The sequence below is a fragment of the Gracilinanus agilis genome, chromosome 4 (genome assembly GCF_016433145.1).
Source record: "Gracilinanus agilis isolate LMUSP501 chromosome 4, AgileGrace, whole genome shotgun sequence".
NCBI classification, from domain to species: domain Eukaryota; kingdom Metazoa; phylum Chordata; class Mammalia; order Didelphimorphia; family Didelphidae; genus Gracilinanus; species Gracilinanus agilis.
Window position 1 is genome coordinate 133454438 of NC_058133.1, and position 10334 is coordinate 133464771.

Sequence of the window (10334 nt, forward strand, 5' to 3'; positions counted from 1 at the left end):
CCTTGGAACCAATACATATTGGTCCCAAGATAGAAGGTAAGAGTTTTTATAGAAAAAAAGAATTTTCTGTCCACTTGGTAAATTGAGCAGGTGAAGTGCATCTTTCTCAGATGAGAGAATGGAGATTAGGGGAAGTTAGTAAAATGACTTATCTAAAATCTCATTGTGAAGTATTAGTGGAGATGAGAATTAAGCAAGAATGACAAATGTGTGGTAAACAGTGGGGGCTGTGTGATGGAATGTAAGCTCTGGACTTGGAACCAGGAGATCTGAAGAAAAAGAAAAATGAAGCCCTTGCAACAAATGTGTGTGGTCAAGAATATTAAAAAAATTTCCACATTTTCCTATCCAAATATATGTCTCATTTTGTAAGTTGAGTATCTCCTCTCGATTAGAAGATGAGTCCCATTTTTCATCATCAGACATTTGGAATTATGGTCTTTGTGTTGATCAGAGTCCTTAGGTCTTTCCAACATTTTTACAGTGTTGTTATTGTATAAATTGTTCTCCTGGTTCTACTCCCTTCATTTTTCATCAGTTCATACAAATCTTCCCATATTTTTCTGAAATCATCCCTTTCATCATTTCTTTTTAAACACTTGTATTCTACTATATTCATATCCTGTCCTTTGTTCAGTCATTCCCCAATTGCTAGCTACCCCTTTAAGTTTCCAGTTCTTTGCCGCTACAAAGAGTTACTCTAAGTATTTTTGTAGATATGTGCCTTTTCCATCATTCTTTGATCTCTTTAGCATATTGGTGTACTAATGGTTTTAGTGGGACAAAGGTTATATACAGTTTAGTCACTTTGAGGACACAGTTCCAAATTGATTTCCAGAATGGTTATACATTCGCTGCTCGGCCAACAGTGTATTAATGTACCTGTTTTCTCATAGCCATTCCAAGATTTGTCATTTTCCTCTTTTGTCAACTTAATTGATTAAATCTTGAGGATGATTTTTATCACCTTTTAGAGAAAAGTTAGTCTAGTTTATGTTAGGAACCTTAGTAGATGTTGCTTTTATTTCACAGAGCCTTACCTTTCCTGAGTTTTCCTTGCACCATCTTATTAGCCATAAAAAGAATAAAATTTGGAAAATAAAGAAATAACATAGAACTATCCCTTTATTGGCACTACATAGGTGTGCATGTAGTCCATTTAGGTCTCTGGAAGAGGTAAAGTTAACCAGAGGGGGAAGTTACTTGATTTTCTTAGAAACCTTGAATTTTTTCCCAGATTATAGAGGGAAGAACTAAATCCTAGGCTGGCACCAAAAAATCCCCCAACAAAAAACAAGTTCCTGGGGGAGGAGAGGCCTATCAGAAGAGAGTTTGAGTGTTCATGGACTTATGTATAAGCTCTTTGAGCTTTTCCCCAATGGGTTAAGTGAAGTCTACTCTGTATTTGATATTTTCTTCACCTTAGTGCTTGCATGGAAACTGAGGGCTTCCCAAGGCACTTGCTTAGCACAGTGCCTGAAACAGAATAGGTTCTTATCAAATATTTGTTGACTGTCTGACTGACAAAAGCAAAATTTCTTAAGGGAAGCAGTTATTATTGAGCAGTATTTTGGCCATTATACCTTATCACACATATTTGGGTTCCCAAACTTATAAACTACCTGAATCTATGAGAGTAACACACACGAGACTCTTAGAGGGCAATAAGGTCCAAAATCCATTAGACAGTCCAAGTGTATGTTAGGCTTTAGGTCAGGAGACTTGAGGTCAATCCTTGCTTCAGTGCTGCCTAGTAATGTGGTCCTGGACAATTAGTTTGACCATGTTGTGCCTTGATTTCCTCTGTCTATAAGGGACAGGAGACTGGACCTGACATTTTCATTGCAATAGACAACTCCCAAATGAGGAAATTCTCTTTATCACGATTGGTTCACAACTTCCCTGCAATTTATAGTTTTAAGTTTTAAATTTATACGCTTTAGGCACAGAGAGATTAAGTTATTTGCTTAGGATCACACAACCCAGTTAGTACCCTTTTACAAACCTTTGCCTTTCACCTGTATCTAGTGGAAGGCCTTGAATGGAATAAAAAGGCCGTGAAAAAGGGGCTGAAGGCAAGATTTCAAAGGAATTTTGAAAAAATTGATGTTTTCAGGTACAAGAAAATTCAAGACTAAACAAGGCATCTGGGATAGATCAACTGTCAGATATATCAAAGAGATACACTTGAAAAATGGTATCAAAACAGGGATTAAAGACAAGCTTTTAGCTTTGGAAAAGGGAGGTGCCAGACTTGTCCAAAACTGATTCAGAGTAAAAACTGGGCAGAGGCTGAGATTGCCATCATTTGTGGAATATCTCATAGAAAGAAGCCCTGCCTTATTTATGCATCCCAAGAATCAGAGTCTGTCTGTTCAATTGAAGAAATCAGGGTGCTAGCTTTAGCCTGTGGTCTCACCACTGAGAATGTATGGTCTATATGAGCAAACATACAGAAAGAAATATGTATGTAATTATGAACACATGTGTGTACATGTGTGAGGGCACAAGATATCATTGCATTGAATCTTCTTTCCTTCCATCCCCTTCTGGCCTTATATTGATCTGATTTTTCATTTAGACATATTCGAGTCTCCTTAGTGCACATTGATCACACATTGCCATTTTCTAGGCCTCATGGGTTTTAGAATCCAGAGATCTGTGTTTCAGTCTCTGAGAGCCCGACACTTATAAGCTGTGTGCTTCTAGAAAAGTTTACTTTTCTGACCTGCTCTGTGGAATAAGGGAAAAAATACTTCAACCATCTACTCTACAAGGTTGGTGTGATCAAAGTAGTTTCTAAAGTTTATTAAAGTTCTACGTCAAACAAGTCAAATAATATGTACATATATATGTAGAGAAAGACTTAGAAAATAATATTTATAATTATATTTATGGACATTTTTACAGTGCTCCTAGTATCTCAGTTGATGTCCGAAGCTCCAGATTTATAATATTGTGATGTTTAAAGAACAGATTCCTGCTCAACTCCTTATTCTGCCTTATCCACATATCCAGTCAGTTGGCAAGTCTTATTCATTTTGTCACTACAACATCTCTCCCATCTCTTCCTTTCTCCGTCTTCATAACCATTAACCAAAGTTCGGATCTTCAATCCATTCCATCTGAACTGTTGTAGTAGTCTCCTAACTGGTCTCCTTACTTCAAGCCTCACCCAACTCCAATCCACCTTTCACACAGCTCCCAAAATTATTTTCCTTCAGCACAAGCCTGATCCCCTAACTCTTCTATTTCCCTAAACCCCAGTGGCTCCCTATTGTCTCTAAAATAAAATATAAATGTCTTCATCTGGCTTTTAAAGCTCATCACAATCTGATTCTAATTTATTTTTCTAGTTTTGTTGTTCAGGTATTTCAGTTGTGTCTGACTCTTCATAACCCCACTTGGGGTCTTCATGGTAAAGATACTGGGGTGGTTTGCCATTTGTTCCCCATCTCATTTTTCAGATGAGGAACTGAGGTAAACGGGATTAAGTGACTTGCCCAGAGTCACATAGATAATAAATGTCTAAGGCTAGATTTGAATTTATTAAGATGAGCCTGCCTGATTCCAAGCCCAGCTAGGTGGCATCTTGCTGCCTTTCTAGTTTTATTTATGGTCTATGTCAGTGTTGGTGAATGTTTTGGAGATCATGTGCCCAAACTGCAACTTCAAGCCTCCTGTGATCCCCCTGTATTACCCCAGACAGCAGAGGGAGGAAGTGCTTGCATTGGGCAGCCAGACAGAGGGGTGGGGAATGTGAAAATGTCCTCAGGCACGGGAAAGAGGGGAACAGAGCAGACTCCTCTGTGCTGCCCTGGCACATGTGCCATGGTTTCGCCAACATAGCTCTATGGCTTTTCAGATATTCTCTAGCCCAGTGATGGCAAACCTATGGCATGTGTGCCAAAGACAGCATGTAGAATGTTCTCTGTGGGCATGCTGCCTCCCTCTATTTCATTACTAGAAAGGCAGAGGGGCTTGGAAGGAGCCATTTCCTTCCCCTTCTCTACCATGCCTGAGGACATTTTTTCAAATCCCCTGCCCCTCTGCCCAGCAGCCCAATGGGAACGCATAGGGGGTAAGGTGCATGGCTCACAAGCAGCAGAGCTGGAGGGGAGCAGAGCACTCTGGCCCTTCCCCTCCCTCTCTCTACACTTGCTGAGAACATTCCTCACTTCACCTGCTCCTCTGCCCAGCAGCCCAATGGAGTGCTTCCTCCCTCTCCTGTGTGGGGTAAGAGTGGGGTGGGGCATGGCATCTAGTCCCTGGGGGGTCTAAAGGGTTCTCCATCACTATTTTAGCCCATCCAGATGGACTTTTCTACACAAGATATTCTATCTTCCATCTGTCTCCTTTGCAGAGGTTGCTTTTCTTCCTTGGAATGCACACTCTTTTCACCTCTCCATCTGCCTTAGATTCCTTCAAAGCTTACCTCCTACAGGAAGCTTTTCCTGGTTCCTCCAAAATCTTAGTGCCTCCCTCCAATTACTTTTCTTTTGTACATACAAAAAATATGTTATCTTCCCCAAAGAATGTAAGCTTCTTGGAGGCAGGGGCTGTATAATTTTGTCTTGGTATCTCTAGGAGCTAGCACACTCCCTAGAACAGTGATGGGTAACCTTTGGAGCTTGGTGTGTGAAAATTCACCAAAAAACCGAGCATAACTTGGGTGGTGTGTCACTTTGAGAAAAAAATCCATAATTTCACAATATTTATAGTTTAAATAACAAAAATGTATAATTGTAATATATAACTGTATTTAATAAACCAAAATAGGTAAATTAATATAGGCAGAATTGTCATCTATAGTGCAGAGTGTCTACACTACACTACAGCAAATGTTTCATCCTCAGCATGTGGCTCCATGTCATTGAAAATGGCTACGTGTGTCAGCACTGACACGTGTGTCATAGGTTTGCCATCAGCACCCTAGAACATATTAGGTTCCTATTAAATATTGATTGGTTGATGACCTATTCCCTTTTCCCAAAGGACTCAAGGAACTTGAGAAGTATGATGAGGCCTTGTAAGTAGAATCTTGTGAATGGCCTCTGATCTTGTCAGTCTCACTGTAGACCAGTGGACATGGCCCAAGTTGTAATTCTTGGTCTCCAAACATAATTTTGCAGAAGATCTTTCAATCCCAGAAACTCATCACTCATCACTCCTAGAAACAAACCTTTTTGTAATGTTAGTGGGAAGAGAGGGACCAATTTCTTTGTGTGAGCCTTGTGAACCTTAAAAAAAATAAAACTTATCTTCTGTCTTAGAATCAATACTGTGCATTGGTTCCAAGGCAGAAGAGTGGTAAGACCAAGGCAGTGGGGATTAAGTGACTTGCCCAAGATCACACAGTTAGGATGAATCTGAGCTCACATTTGAACCCAGGACCACCCATCATTAGGCCCAGTTCTCAACCTACTGAGCTATGTAGCTGCCTCAAAGCCCTATGAACTTTTGCAGAGGTTGCTTATATGGTGGATGCCTATATGAACTTACCTGAGGCTGGAAAGCAATCTTACTCTTATATTCACTGATCTTCACTGGAAAGCCTTTTGAGAAGCCTGGGGCACAGGAGATTAGACCCAGGCTATCCAAGGAGCTGCAGCATGTAGTATTCTTTTTTAGAAACAAAACTCAGGGTGAGTATACCATAAATAAGACATTCAGCTATTTAATTAGGGCCTCTGAAATAGTAATTTATAGCTGCGGGGCAGTAAACACCTAATGGGACTACCCCAGGAATCTGTCAAGGCTGTGTCCCTGCCAGAGGCTGAATAAACACAGACAAAAGCAAATCGATTTGTGAAATCCTAAGACTTCCCAACAGTTGGGGATCTTCCAGCCACTGGCTCAGTTTGACAGATGACAAGGGAAGAACAATGGTGACAATTTAACCCTTAATTTCTTTGGAAACAATGCAAGTACTTTTCAAATATTCTAGTAAATCTCCCTAGAGTGACTAGCTTCAGAGTGCAAACATAGCTGATGAAAATGGCCTGGAGAAATGACCCAATGGAACTAATGTTAGAGCTTCCAAAAACTGATTGCATGGTAGGCCTGGGAGAGGATCTAATAAAAAGGATTACATTGTCTTCTAAGACCTAGATTTATACTAATTATACAAACTCACATAATAATTATTCATTTACATACATCATCTCATTTTAGCTTAACAATAGCCCTATTGGGTACAAGCCATATTATCTATTTTCATCTCACAGATGTGGAAACTCAGGTGTTAAGGGACTTGTCCATGGCCCCACAGCTGTCAAGGGTGAGGGGCACAATGTGAGCCTGGGTTTCCCTGATTCCAAGGCTTGCATGCTTTCTGCCACACCATATCGCTTCATGTTGCATTGATGATGTTATCCGCCTTGCATTTGATCACTTTAGCTCTTCCTGGTTTGTGTGCTACCAGATCATACTGGAATGAGGAGGCTTGGCTTCTAGAGATTTGGTTTTGCCTGCTACTTAACTGTGTGACTTTTCATGAGATGATGAACCTCTGTGGGACTTGGTTTCCTCATCTGTAAAATGAGGAAGTTGGATGAGATGTCTTTTTCCAGCATTAGCATTCTACTCTAGTTTTCCTTTCCTCTTATCTCTTGATGTAATGTGGCATAGCATAGTTCCAAAATTATTATAAATGTAGTCAGTCCACCACAGTGACTCTGAATTTCCATAGCATTTGTGTTCTTTTGCTCATTTAGCTTTCACTATGACTGCCCCAAGTTGACAGTTGACTTTTTTATAACTCATTCCACTCCAAAAATTTTACCCTTTGAGGGCAGGAATTGGGTATTACCCATCTTTGTAGTCTCCTTCAGTTCTTGGACTAAATGTTGTAAGTGTTTAATAAATACTTTTTGGTTGACTATAAAGAAAGGCAGTTGTCCTGGTTTCTTCTCTTTGTCATCTGTGAGCTATTTGGTCTCCTCAGAGTTTAATAATAAAGAGATTTGAAAATCTGTGAGATAACCAGACTTATAGAATTGTAAATATGGAGCTGGAGGAAACTTAGGATGTCATTTAGTCCAATCTGTTCATTTTGCACATAAGGAAGCCAGGAGCCTGAGCAGAGGAGGGAATGAGATCTGGTCAAGACCAAAGTCAAAGTCTTTTTTCTTCCTCAAAGACTACTAGAAAGCCACATTAGCTTCACCCACTTCAATAACCCTCACTGTAAAATAGTTTGATTCTTTATAGCTGAATCGGGGGTCATGATCAAGTTTCCTGTCCTTCTTCCTATGAAACATTATTCTAGTTCCAAGAACTTTTAGACTTGATCTAAAGCCATGATTAAAATTGATTAATTGGGCATCTTATCAATTTAAGTAGGATGGTAATACCTCAATTGAGTAAAAAAATCAATCTCACCCTTACTTGCCTTTTTTAAACAAACAGTATGTAATGGGGATTTAAGGTTTCACATCCTTTTTTGTGCTCAACTTTGTATATGGAAAAGTCCAAAATAAAATCATAAATAAACTAAAGTGAAAAACAATATGTTTCGATCTGCATTCTAACTCCAACAGTTCTTTCTCTGGAGATGGATAGTTGGAGTTGTTTTTTTTTTTTTTTTTGGCCACAAGTGCTTCAGAAATGTCCTGGGTGGGGGGCAACTGGGTGATTCAGTGGATTGAGAGTCAGGTCTAGAGATAGGAGGTCCCAGTTTTAAATCTTGTCTCAGACACTTTCTAGCTGTGTGACCCTGGGCAAGTCACTTAACCCCCATTGCCTAGCCTTTAACACTTTTCTACTTTGGAACTAACACATAGTATTGATTCTAAGATGGAAGGTAAGGGTTTAAAAAAAAGAAAAAAAAAAGAAATGTCCTGGATCATTGTATTGCTGAGGGTAGCTAAGTTTTTCACAGTTGATTATACAATATTGCTATTACTATGTATAATATTCTCTGGGTTCTGTTTATTTCGTTCTGCATCAGTTCATGTAGATCTTTCCAGCTTTTTCTGAAACCATCCTGTTCATTATTTCTTATAGTACAATTGTATTCTATTACCAACATATATCATAGCTTGCTCAGCCATTCCCCAATTGATGGACATCCCTTCAGTTTCCAATTCTTTGCCACCAAAAGAAGAGGTGCTATAAATATTTATGTAAGTAGGACCTTTCCTTAAAGGAGAATATCTTGAGCATTTTGAATGAGTTGACTTCCACCAACCAGGAACTATGAGTTCTTTCTTTGCTAAATGTGCTTTCTAAGCTTGAACTCATGTTCCTGACTGTATTTATTTGTGGGAGAATGTGTGACAGACTTTTAGGGGAATGTTTTTGTAACAACTGTTCTTATTATCATCTTTGTAAATATTCTTTTTTAAAAAAGGGAAAGGACCTATATGTGCAAAAATATTTACAGCAGCTCTTTTTGTGGCATTGAAGAATTGGAAAGTGAAAGGATGTGCATCATTTGGGGAATGACTAAACAAGTTATAGTACGTGAGTGTGTTAGAAAACTACTGTGCTATTAGAAACAATAAAGGAATGGTTTCAGAAAAAAACTGACAAGACTTCTATGAACTGGTGTAAAGCGAAATGAGCAGAATCAGAATAAATCTACACAGTAACAACAATATGTGTGAAATTAATATAAAATGGAACCCCTTACCCACCTATGTGTATTAAGTCAGGATGCCAGCAAATCATATAACTAAAATGCTGCGTGGGTACCCCGAATCCTGACTTCTGGAAGGGGCTGGCAGAAGGCCCCGTGTGATGGGTGACATGTCTGGAAGTCAGGACTTGGGACCCAGACTGAAGTTCAGACTGACCAGAGAAGTAGGAGTGATGTCATTGGCCTTATAAGAAAGGGTGTGGAGCAGTAGCTTGCTCTCTTTTGTTGGGGATTCTCTCTCTGGCTGGACACGAGACTTGCTCCCTTTTCTGGAATGTTTCTCTGCTTAAGTCTGGGCTACATGGGAGCGTTTGTTTTTTTAAAGTTAGATTGGCCTGGTGATCTTTCTCTCTCTCTATTTCTCTCTAATGTTGACTAATAATTATAAATTAATAAACAGTATCCAATTTTAATTATTACAAATACTATAACAAATAGTGAAAGATTTAGTAAATGATCAGTGCAGTGAAGCTCCACAACTCCAAAGGATTCATGGTGTAAAATGCTAACCACCTCCAGATAGACAACTGATGGACTCAGAATACAAATTTAAAAATATTTTTTCCTTTTCTTTATTTTTCTTGTCCCCCACCTCCCACCCCTGGTAACATGACTAATGTGGAAATATACTTTGCATGACTTCATATATATATATATATAATGTATATCATATTTCATGCTTTGTCAGTGGATGGGGAAGGGTGGGGAGGAAGAGAATTTGGAACTGAAAATAAAAATAAAATACGAATAAGAAAAATAAATATTCATTTGTAAAAGTTACTTAAAGGCAACCAAGATGATTCTCAATTGATGATATTGGGGAGAATGCACCAGTGGTAGGGGTTTGACCTTATGGCATTAGTGAATTACTCTCCCCCACAATCCATAAGGGGTACTTCTATAATCTTGAGGAGCAGATGTAGTCGTGCTTTGGGTCCTGAGATGCATCTGTGAGAGTTGGACATGGAATAAGGATGCTCAGGGCTTATATGGGCTACAAAAGTACAGACATATGTGCTATAACATGACAGATGCATTCCCCAAAAGCACCGTGCTATGCAAAACCACACAATGAAAGTCACAGAACTTATGGGGAAAATGAGGTTATGGGAACAATGCTCAAAATGATCAACAGGGACATCTTAGAAAAAGATAGAAACCTAATAAAAATGGCATCATAGTCTTATAAATATAAAATGATCAGGAATATATAAATACAATAAAGGGCTGCATGAGCAAGTTGGAGAGGTCCACATTTTCGAGATCTGGAGGCTATGGGGGTCAGAATCAGGGCCAACTCTTCTCTGCTCATAGCTCCCATTGCTTCAGAAGATATGCAAAAAATATGAGACTTTACCTTGACAAAGACCTGATGTTTGCCTGAAGAAGTGGGCATTGGAATGATTGTATGTGTTTAAGTTATTGTGAAGTGGTATACTTTTCTGCATTCTCACTTTTCTCACAGAAGAAATCTAGTGGAAGCAAACTTATGCATTATGTTAAAGTTCACATTATGCTCAAAATGTTACATAATATATTATCTGCAATTTCTTCTAAACTCCTTTCTGTACTCTACTATTCACTTTTAGAATTATTTCATTGGCTTTCTTTTCCTCCTCTTTCCTCCTCCTCCTCCTCCTCCCTCCTTCCTCCTCCTCCCTCCTCTTCCTCTTCTTTTCTTCCTCTTCTTTTC